The sequence below is a fragment of the Ursus arctos genome, unplaced genomic scaffold (assembly GCF_023065955.2).
Source record: "Ursus arctos isolate Adak ecotype North America unplaced genomic scaffold, UrsArc2.0 scaffold_29, whole genome shotgun sequence".
Classification (NCBI taxonomy): Eukaryota; Metazoa; Chordata; class Mammalia; order Carnivora; family Ursidae; genus Ursus; species Ursus arctos.
In genome coordinates, this window is record NW_026622974.1 from 34,845,316 (window position 1) to 34,857,667 (window position 12,352).

Below are 12,352 nucleotides of genomic sequence, written 5' to 3' on the forward strand. Positions count from 1 at the left end.
ATAAGAACTAGGATGATCGGTAGGAGAAGAAAGGGATAAAGAAAGGGGGGGGTAATCAGAAGGGGGAATGAAACATGAGAGACTATGGACTATGAGAAACAAACTGAGGGCCTCAGAGGGGAGGGAGGTGGGGGAATGGGATAGACAGGTGATGGGTAGTAAGGAGGGCACGTATTGCATGGTGCATTGGGTGTTATACGCAAGTAATGAATCATCGAGCCTTATATCGGAAACCGGGGATGTACTGTATGGTGACTAACGTAATAAAATAAAAAATGATTAAAAAAAAAAAGAAGTCAGTTTATTATATACTCTGAGTTCTGTTGAGAAACTCTTCTTTATTGATTATTCTTATATTACTCTAGTAAAAGAAATCAGAAAATACTGTATCTTAAATCATGTTCAAAGCCATTTTTAGGTCAAATAAGCTCAAAACTGAAAATTCTGGGGAAAAAAAACATCTTTATTCAGCATAGATGTTAAAGTGATATGTATGCATTTTATATAAATGCATATTTACACGGAGATAATTTGATTTTCATTATTTTTATTCAGTTTTTACATTTGAGGTTTGAGAAATTAAAAAAAAAAAAATCCTAGCTAAAACCATTTAAAAATCAGTTCAACCAATTTCTCAAGTATATTCTTATGGTGACATCAGATTAAGAACCATATTTGACATCCTAAACTTGGTGCCCTTCATGAACTTTAGAAAGGATGAGTTCTTCTAGAGTTTCTTAAATCACAAAGGAACTACTAGACTATTAAGTATATTTTATTATATTTAATTCTTAATAATTGTTGATCTATATATAGCACTAAAGGCAATTCCTTTAAAAAATTTCATTAACCAGAATATTCTGTTTTTAGGAATTCTGGATAAAGAAAGAAGATAGCATAATAAAACTTTAAAACTATAAACATTGTTCATGACCGCTTACTTCAGTTGCAAAATTAAAGTAGTATCTATGTTTCCTAAGGACTTTAGCTGGAAATTGTGTGCCTTGAGCTACAATCCTAGCAGTTCTCTTTTGCTGAGCAAGTTTTCTTCTTCATGTGATCCTGCCCTCCAAGCAGACCAAGTCATTGGTTCAAGAATTAGTGTTGATGAGTTAGCTATTCACTATCTTCCAAGAGATACCCCACTGAAACTATGCTTAGAGCTCTATGTGACTCTGTCTTCTTTCTTTCTTAGGCTCCCTTCCCTTCAAGTGACCTTCCTCTGAACACAGGCTCATGGCTTATTGAATGTCACAGGGGAGTGCATGCTTGCATTTGCAATTAGAGGTAAATAACACTTGGCTATCTTTTAATTCCATTCCTTCTTCTGTGTTTGCAGACAGTACTGCCCAGCACAAGAACTGTCATGTGCATTTGACCAGTCTCCTTCTAATGCCAGAGCCCATGTTAGCATTTGATGCTACATATGCCCAAAGCACAGTACGTATACAAAGGGTCAGCCATCAGGGAGAAGGGCTTGATACCTCCTACTTCTTGGGAATTCTTTTTCATAACTCTCAGGCAGCCAGTAACTTCAGGAGTGCTTCATGAATACCCAAACGCCTGAATGTAGTGCACCACCATGTCTACCCACTTCTAAAGTAAACCATCCCTCAAAATAATCTCTTTTCTCTCTACACATCCTAATTCCTAGGAGGGTCCACAGGTTCTCAACATAACAAACTAAATAAATCCTTCTAAAATGGAATGATTGATAGGTTTAGACTTCACAGGACTACTTATAGAAACTGATTCCTAGTTAATGGAAGAGTATCAAAAGAAGTGTCAAAAGAAGGGTATGTATATGTATATTTTTTAGCCCAAGCCATGTGTTCCATACGTATTCTGAGATTCCACCTAAAAGGATTTCCCCTGTTTTGCCCCCATTCTGTTGGCTTACTGAAAGAATAAGTTTCAGTGACTTGAAACCCCATTCAGAAATTTGCCGATCAATATAATAATTTGGTTGCGAGTTGGTGTTTGGAGAAAAAAGGGGTGGTGTTAGAATATTTTTATTTGTTTACATGAGATTATTGTGGGGTTCTGGATGAGCAGGGATACTCAGTCTGTCTGCGTGGGTTCAGTCCTCCACTTTTTAAAATTTCAAAATACTTTATTTATAATAGTTAATAAAGATTCATGTCCCAAACCCCATCAAGGACTTCCTGTTTTCCCCAAACTCTACCCCAGACCCTTAAAACTCCATAGGATCCAGCAATTTAAGAATTAATGTCCGGCATGTCATAGGAGGGTGCCTCCGAACCCCTGTTTCAGTCTATTCTAACTGGTGAGTGCCCATATGGCACCAGTTGGTTATAATGAAAGTTGATGAGATCATATAATTGTATACTTTTTTTTCTGCTAATCATCTGTGCATATAAAGTCAATTCTGAGTTAGCTATATCAATGACTGATAATATAAAACACAGCAAATCACATTAAATACTCTTCATTTTACTTTAGAATGCGTTATGTGATTTTTCAGCAAGCTCAAACATTTAACTATGGTTTTAAACTAGTATCAAAGGTCGGTAATACAAACTAAGTTGTTGTTACATCCCAAATATCCAAGATAACCAACACGCAAAGGAAAGTAAGGGAATGAACAAGTATTAAGCATTTTCCTATACCAGGCTCTGTTATCTCATTAAATTCTTTCAAAACCCTCTAAGTGTCATTATTCCCATTTTACAGATGGCAATTTAATGCTCAAGGTTGCATTTCATATCACACAGCTCTCTAAGACCAGCACAAAGATGATCTATTTTATGCCTTTCCAAAAAAAAAAAAAAAAACCCATAAGAAATATGATCATTCCAATTTCATTTTAGGAAACCAAGACTCAGAGAGTTTAAGTAGCTTGCTCAGGACTACACACCAATAAGGAACAGACCTTAAGTGACTATTGAGATTTTTAGACTTCTACTCCAGACTCCCGCTTCCTGGGAATATGAACTTGGCAGTATCAAAACGGCACTACTTGAGAATTATATTCCATTCAGGCTATCTCCCTTCCTTCAAGATACCTCTTGGCAACAACAGAGCTCCTGTGTGCTTTCTCACACTCTCCATCACCATGGCATCAGTCCTCATCAGAGCCTTATTACTGTCTGACTCCTCTGCAGAGACTGCCCATGACAGTCCCTCAGGACTGTGGGTCAGTGTACACACACACACACACACACACACACACACACACTCCCCTATCCTCACCTCAACAGGATTTTGATTAGTTAGAATTTTAAAAGATCTGAAGCCTTCCCTTTGTTTTCAGATGAGATGTCATTTTTTTGTTGCTGACAGCCTCCACCAGGCAGAAAGGAGAGTGCCATGTTTTCAGCTGCCACTGTGCACTGGGAAAGGAAGCCTGCTCCTACCAGTATGCAAACTTTCATTCTCCCCCTTGTCCGCGTAAACAAATTAATCTCATCATGAAAGGATGTGTTAAAAAGAAAGGAAGAGAGAGAATGAAGGCGGGAGCAGAGAAAGACAAAATTGAGGAGGGGGAGGCAAGAATAAAGACTCCAAACAGAGATTGCCATGGAAGAAGAAAGAATGTTTCCCAGTGTAAAAGACTCTTCTTTTGGAAGAAAACTACTTCTGGCTGCAAAATAAGCCTCCTACTGTTAGACTATTTAACTCTATCTAATCTCCAGGGGTTCCATCCAAATTAATTTCATTCCTTTGTCAGGATCCTCCCGTGTTTAGTTACCCGTCTCCATCTGTCCCCTTTGAAAGATTGCTGGGCACTCCAGCTTCAATATCCTTCTTCCCGGCTGCCTTGGGCTTTAAAGACCAATCTCTCACACAGAAGCAGCTCATCCAGGAACTCGGGAGTGAGAACTAATTGGCAAGGGCCATCCTGAACACTACCAAGAAAATCCCAAACAAATGGAAAATGCGAAGCTTGTTTTAAATAAAAAGCTATTCTTGTAACTGTTGATTCCACAGTTACCATGTTATGTAGCTCTGGCAATGAATCTCTCCACTTACATATTTTCTCTAGAAAACCTGCGTTTAAGGAAGCAATTACATATGTCAAATCATTCAGTAAATAAAATTTGTATGAAATGCAAACCAGTTATTTAGCTAGCATCCCCCAAACAATAGAACCATCTATAGTGTTTTCGTTCCAGAGGGCATAATTGGGATCATTTAGCCAATCTCTCCATTTCGAGGTGAGAAAACCAAGGCACACAGAGCCTGAAAGTTTCCCTGTTGCACTACACAGTTAGTGGTGACGCTAAGAATAGGAACCCGATCTGAGTTCTGGTCCAATGATCTGATCTCTTTGTTATAAAATTGGAAGATAGATAAAGCCAGAAAGGGTGTACATTTAGAACAATGGGAAGCATTTTTATATTTATAATAAGCCCACAAATACAAACACGTGACCACTTTTCAAACGCCAGTTCTCTTTCCCTTTAACCACTCAGGTTTTGTGTTAAGAAATAAGAGCTATTCTTCATATAAATCTAGCAAACACTGGAAGGGAAATGTGCTGCCTCAGAAATCATATACGATGTGCTTTATACTCAATTCTAGTGTTTGGAGTTTACCCACTCTTCTGCCTTACCTTAACATTTTTCTCTTCCATTACTATAGATAACTGTGTTGGCTAAATTAGAATAAAACAAACAAGAACCTTCAACAACTTTATAAAATGTGTATTTTTCACAGTTTCCACCAAATATCCACTGGTATTTAATAATGCCCCCATGCATACCCTCATTTAATTTTCTTTCAATCCAGTTTTGAAAATCGGCTTGCTATCACCCTATACTATCTAGCTTTTTTACCCTATTTACACTTAACTCCCTTTCTCCTTTCCTGAATTGTCTTCTGCCAATTCTCCCTAAATGTGATTCTTTCACCAAGTCTTTTCTCTGAACCCTCTCTGGACAACAGCAATTTCATCTTTTTTCTCAGCTTTGCCTGTTTGAAAATAAATCATCACCATTATGTATTCCTCTTCCTTAAATTCAGTACTTCATAATTATCCGTGATTACTTCTCCTTTGTTGACATATATTTAATTACATAATCTGAACACTCTGTTTTCCATTTAATTTCAGTTTAAGTCAGTTTAACAAATATTTACAGACCCCTTATTTTATGCAAAGCACTGTGCTAGGCTCTATGTGGCATAAAAAATGAGCAAGTTATATTCCCTCATCCCAAGGTCAGTTAGGAATATCTTCTCTAAAAAGGTAAAACAGAGTTGATAAAGTGTCTACTTTATAGAGGTATTTTGAGAAGTAAGTGAACTGATGTATGTAGTTCTCAGCACATAATAAGTTCTTAGTGTGTATTACCTGATACGATGTTGCTTTTGGTGTTATTGACAAATCGTTTCTTTGATCCTCTCCAGTCTTAAAATGCTATGCCAAAAATATATAGAATACAAAGCTAAATGTATCAAGAGTAATAGGAGACCTATCAGAGAGCATTCTAAACTAGTGATTAAACATCACCAGTAATGCAACATACTTATGGTCTCATTTACCTCTTGATAATGAGGCACTGAGAAGGGCCATTTACCTTTGTGATATTCTTGCTATATATAAATATATAGCCTGAATTAAATCATGAGAAAACGTCAGACAAACCCAGAACAAAAGGCATTCTGGAAAATATCTGTTCAGGCTCTTCAAAATCTCAAGGTCATGAAAACAGATTGGAGAACAGTCTCTAACTGGAGAAAATTAAAGAAGCATGCCAGATAAAAGACCAGATAAATGACAATAGTAGGATAATTGCTGGAATCTCAAAAAAGGGTATGGATTAGTTAATGGTAGTGTATCAATCTAATTTTCTGGCTCTGATCATTATGCTATGACTACTTAAGTTATCGAGATTTGGGGAAGCTGGTGAATGGTGTATAGAATTCTTCACACTATTTTTGCAAGGTTGAAATTCTTTCAAAATAAAAGGTTTTCATTAAAAAATTAGAGCGATAAAAAATGCAAATGTAAGATAAAGGAAAGTGAGCATTGTTTCCTCAATGCACAGGTGAAAGGGAGAGAATGAAGTGGATAGCAAAAGGATCTTGGAAGATGCAAGCATCTGAGCTCGGATTTGAGGCCACCAATATTGAGGAAAAATATTCTAGGCAAAGAAAAGAGCAGAATTACAAGCAGGAAAAAAGCAAAAAAAGAAGGTGTGTTTGGATAGAAGTAATCATATTCTTTTGGAATTCAATGTCTTTGAGGGGGAGTAGTGCGAGACAGAAGCCAGACTTGAGTATTTTTATATCTCTGTAGTAGGCTGTATATGTGCTTCCCCACCAAAATGTCCATATCCCAATCCCCAGAACCTGTGAATATTACTTTACATGGTATAAAAGACTTTGTACATGTGATTAAAATAAGGATCTTGAGAAGGGGAGAGGATCCCAGATTATACAGGTGGGCCCAACAGAATCACAGGGGTCCTCATGAGAGGGAAGGAAGAAGACCCGATGCAGGAGGATATGGAACAAAGGAAGCAGAGGTCGGAACAACAGGCTTTGAAGATGGAAGAAGAGGCCATGAGCGAAGGAATCAGATGTGCTCTTGCAGCTGGAAAAGACAAGGAAATAGATTTCTCCCTGAAGTTTGCAGAAGAAATATAGCCTTGCAAGCACTTTTATTTTAGACTTCTGACCTCCGGTACTGTAAGAGAATAAATTTGTGTTGGCTTAAGCCATTAAATTTGTGCCAATTTGTTACGGCAGCAAGAGGAAACTAATACAGTCTTTATTACCTTACTTGGGGCCCACTTCGGTTTCACCTCCATCTGGACTACTGTTGTAGCCTTCTCCCTGTTCTCTCTGCTCTATTCTCTATCTCTCCCTTCTATGAAATGATGTTAAATTTTTTTTTTTTTTTTTTGTCAAGTCCTAAACTGATCATGTCATTCCTCTAAACCAAAGCTCTCAGGGGTGCCCAGTACCTGCTAAAAAACATCCATGCTTACTATCCTGGTATTTAAGAATCTGGCCCCAACATGCACTTCCAACTTTATCTGGGTGTCTCTGTAGCATTAACTTTTCACCAAGGCAAATTAATTTAGTCACGGTGTCTGGGGCTCTCCTCCTGCAGAATGTGCCCGCTCTTTCATATCCTAGCCCATAATAATGTCTCTTTCTACTGAATGCCTGCAGTCTCCTGATTGTTCTCTGAAACCCCCATTCCATCTGTTTCTAGTGCCCAGGCCCAAAGTAAAGAACCCCCAAAATTCACAAACAGCTTAATATCTGAGAATTGAAACATGAAGAAGCCCAGTGAATGAGATTGCCATTTGAAGACATGATTCAGGATTTTATAAATATGTACAAATCTGGGATGCAGATTTATAAAACACTCAAGGCAATCAAAGTGTGTAAAACAAAATATGGAGGGGAGGGGGATGGGGGATGGGGCAACTGGGGGATGGACATTAAGGAGGGCATGTGATGTAATGAGCACTGGGTGTTATATACAACTGATGAATCACTGAACTCTACCTCTGAAGCTAATAATACACTATATGTTAATTAGTTGAATTTAAATTAAAAAATTAAAGTGTGTAAAATAGAATTCAGGAAGACTAAAACTAATAAAGAAAAAATGACCCAGACAACATGCTATAATAGTTAGGTGGCTCTGTGGTCATGTTTTCTGGGTTCGAAACCTGGATCTATCACTAGGCAGTTTTATTTCCATAACTGGGATCACTGTTGATTAAAATAACTGATTGTCCTTCCTCATGGTGTCACTATAAACAAATTTCTAATTTGTTTTTTTATAATTATAATTACTAATTATAGTACTTAATTTCACACATAGATCTTCCTATCAAGAGAGAATCTACCAGCATGAACTGTGGTTCCCAATGTAAATTTCTAAACTGGCATTTGGGTTCACACCTCACCCTCTTGTGAATTTGGTTAAATTGATCACTTAGGCTAAGTCCAAAATCACATAAATCAAGAGAAGGAGCTGAAGCAATTTGCTACATCGCTCTGGCCAGTGAAAACAACTTTGCATTATTTGCATCTGAATTATTTAGACTGGTTGTCTGTGATGATCAAATCCACCAGATTATTGCTCAACTTTTCACTGTAATTTGCATGGATAGCCTCCTTGTGCACCTGGCATTGTCCCCGAAAGTGTTGGGCAGCTGCTCCATTGAAAACAATAACAGCTGTGAAGCTTAAATCATTTTATGTTTTAGTAAGATGACAACAACATGATATGCAAGCAGCAGACGGGAAATTCCTTTTGGACACTGCATGTTGAAAATGCAGAACAGCAAAGAACCATGCAATACAGTTATGTGTGTTAAACTCTACAGATAGAAACCAATGACGCTCTCAGAAAAACCTTGTGATTCACAGTTTCAGAGAGTTGCCAAGAGCATGTTATCTTAGCACATACCTTAAATCCCTGAAATCCCATGCTTAAATGAAACTGAAGAGAACTAAGAAGCACTTCTTAGCCTGATTCATAATTCCCTTCATATGATGGTACTGAGTCATAATAATTAATGTGGCTATGAACACTTTTTGATGAAGTCCCTCTACATTCTTTTTACTCAAATTCTCCCTTTGGCAAATGGTTATAGAACCACATAAAGTCCCAAACTCCAATATATTTACATAGCGAAAGACAGAAAGACAAAGAAAAAGAAATATCCCATGTTTATTTGCATAATTTCTCATTGCACTACAGTAGCATGCCACTGCAAATGAGTACAACCAATTACATGAACTCCAACTCCTAAAAACTCTGTCTTTAGAAAGAAGGTGACTCAACACAGAAACCTACAGATTACCAGAGATTCAGAGGCAATGGAGACTGACAAATTCAACAAGCGCTCTAGCTGACCTTTAGATGATTTGGATGAAGAAAAGGGCAGCACACTTGCGTGGGAGAAAGAAATGCTCACCTAAGTGAAAATATTTGGCAGGCACTGAGCTGGGTTCTCTGCCCCAAGTCAATCTCAAGTCACCTGCCTGAAGGTCTGCCCTTCTGCTATTTTTGAATTTGAAAGCAAAAGACCTCTATTTCATCCAAATACCCCAGTCAGGGCACTATCTCCCAATGTATCACCAGGATCCTTTGAAAATCTGATCTTTAACATTCTCTAATCCCGTGTAAATTACCTTCTTGCTTAAAACTCACCAATGGATTCCCATCGTCTCTAGCATGGAATCCTAATACTTTGTGACACAGTCTTTGACACTTTGACCTTGACATATCTTTTCTTCTTTCTCATTTTTAAGCTTTGTTTAATGAAGGTTTTCCAATTACAAAAGTAATATGTGGTTATTATAAACATATTAAAAATACAAAAAGGTATAAATATTCAAATAAAATTAAAACCCAGAATTAACCACTATTATTCATATTTAATTTTATTTCCTAACAGTTGCTTTTTACTGTGTGGATCTACATTCTCCCTCTTTCTGTTTTTGTTCTTTTCTATATCAGGTCTTTAAGCACTTTCATGAATATTTTTAGCCCTAATACCTAGGAATTCATTACAAAAAGATCATAATGAAAACATGTTAGTCTGTAAGTTATTAAAGAGGATAATACTTTTTATGTTAGCCAACATTCCCCACTAAGTTTTCTTCTTTTTTCTTCCTTGGGATATGGGTATTAGAGGAAAATCCAAGGAAAAAGTCCAATTCTTGACTTTTGAACTTAAAAACCCTAATCTTTGAGGACCTCATGACCTTTATACCGTAAAGTATGAAATTAGAGGTTTAGCAAGGCAACCAACCTATCCTGGTTTGCCCAGGACTATCCTGGTTTAAAAAAATGAATGTCTCATGTTCTGAGAACTCCCTCAGTCCTAGGAAAATCAGGATAGCTGGTCATCTTAGCAAGAGCCAGCTTTTCTTGCTCCTTGTTTAGCCAGATATTCCATGGTCTTGGAAAGCAAGAGTCCCTGAGGCAGGGCTATGTGCCTTGCCAGCAGTCAAACCTTGGAAAGACTGATTCAATGGCAGGTAGGTGAGGGAATTTGAGAGTAGAAAACCTGCCTTCTCTTCTTTCCTTAGTAGTACCCAGAAAGCAGCCAGTGGGTCAAGATACAGAGAGGAAAAATTCTGATTATCTGCATTTTTCTGTCTGAGAAACAGGAAATGAGAAAGTTAGGAAGTATGAGGAGAATAGCAAAGGAAATGGTAGCTAAGGGAAATGTGAAAGGCCCTGACCAGGGACAGCAACCACAGCACAGCTGGCAGCCCTACTGAAGGTAGAGGCCAAGGCCAGTCAACACAGCAATATCCCTGACCCCAACTGTATCCAACAGCCTCACTCATGGGCTAATGAAAGGGTCCTTGAAATGACTGGCCACATGGTATTTGAAAAACACTGATCTAGTTGAACCCCCTCATTTTATAGAGGAGCCCCAGAGGAATAAAAACTTACTCAAGATCATTCACTTAGTAGTAGAGGCAGAACTAAAACCCAAGATTCTATACTGATCATGATCACAAATTACCTAAAATAACGTAACTTACAGGACTTATTTTATGGGTAAAAATAGAAATATCTCCAAAGTACCAGGAACGGTGTAGGGTCTTGAAATTTTACCGTACTTACTAACAAATGAGCATTTCTTGGATGCTGACAAAAGGCATGAGACCCCTGGGTTGGAAACAAAGAACTCTATTACTCACAGCAAAAGTGGCAGCGAGCTTCACAGTTACTTGCTTCAGATCCCCATGCTCCCAAGTTTCATGAGGGCAATGCTCATGATGGATGCCTGCAAACAAAATGGGTTGCATTTAGAGGACAGAAATGCTAAGCTTGGGGAGTCACCACTTTTGTAGAAAGCAGATGTAAGCCAGCCTTGCTTTTGGTGAAGATGGTACCTCATCTCTCAAAATTCCTTGCTGCAAACACAACTCTGATAAATGCTCTATTAAAGAGTAGTAAAAGCCTTGCATTCTTGGTATATCCACCAAGAATGTGCAAGGAAGCTCAGGGCCTGTGGCAGGTTGTCTCTCTCAATAACTATCATTTGAACTAAATGGAGAAACAAACTTACATGGTTATATAGCATAATATGGCCCATTAGTTTTCCCATTCGTCCAAAGACTGAGATTTGACTCACCACATTATAGGAAATGAAATGTTTTCCAAACATTGTGGTACTTTCTAAATACTTTCTGTATTTCTATAACCACGTATTCCACATATCAGTGTTGAAGTATGGCTGTTTAACAAAGGTGATATTCCAAATTATCTAATATGAGCACGAGCCAATCAGAACAGAAACTGGCTATAAATAACAAGTATACTTCTTGACTGTACTAGCTACTAAGTTCTACTAAGACTGAGCCCATGCTTAACTTATAATACAGAAAGTGGAACACCAAGAATTTGTTGGAGTACATAAAAAAGTATAGCATTTGCCTAGGGATAAGGCAGACATGTGAATGCATATTAGTGATCAGAGTCCCAGTCTGTTTGATCTAATTCAATTGGAAGTCAATCCACAAAATAACTTTGTGGCTCAAAAAAACCCTGTTATTTTCCCAACTTTCAAATGAGTATGAGGAAACCTGTTTGCATAGAAATTAGGTTGTTTGGAAGACCAGAGTAAAGTATGGCTTCAGGTAAAAGGAATTTTCTAGGGAGCAGCTGTTTGAGAAAGGTCAAAGCATTCTTTTAATTAACAAAAAGGTAAAATAATTTTGGGAGATGTTTTTATAGTCTTGAGGAAGTATTATGAGTGACTAAAGCTCTGGGGACAACACAGTGGCACTTAAATGCTTCTTTTACATATTGTCAATGGAGTTTATCTGGTTAGTCTCTCCAGGAGGTAAGATATAATTGACAGCGTGAAAAATTTCCCCCCAAAATTCTGTTATTTTTGCTCTCATTTGGAAGAAATGCTAAGGCCCACGCATGGCTCATAGCCACTCAATCAGCCACTTACAAACCCAGAAACATCTCAAGGAGAAAGTTCTTGCTTACTTTCCTCTAATCCTCTCAAGGAAAATTATTTTACTGTTTCTTTTTTTAAAGTTTTTATTTTAATTCCAGTTAATTAACATATTACCATCTGTTTCTTGGGAGTGACACCAACTTCATCTTACCTCATGGCCCTAGAATCCGAAAAAGTCATCAATGACCTTGTCTGGTGAGCGGAAAAACCACAGTACAAAAATGAAGTGCTTTCAGAGGCACCAAGTGCTGGCTGTAGGGTAGAATAATGTAGGGCTCTGTTAATTCAAATTATCTGGACAAGTGTCTCATGTTTCTACTGCACAGATCTGGAACCTCTGAATCAACAGAGAGCGCCAAGAAACAAATCAAAGTATGTCTCAAGTCTTCATTATGCCCTTGCCACTACCGCATCACCAACCCTAA

General features: G+C 37.8%; 1 protein-coding gene across 1 annotated transcript in view; it reads right to left on the bottom strand.

The window, feature by feature from the left end:
• Positions 1-9,432: 9,432 nt before the first annotated feature.
• Positions 9,433-12,352, bottom strand: part of UBE3D (ubiquitin protein ligase E3D) — a 367,577-nt gene continuing 364,657 nt past the window's right edge. The window contains exon 11 of the mRNA XM_048219692.2: positions 9,433-10,739. The gene's annotated coding sequence lies outside the window, so the exon portion shown is untranslated. The remainder of the gene's footprint in view (positions 10,740-12,352) is intronic.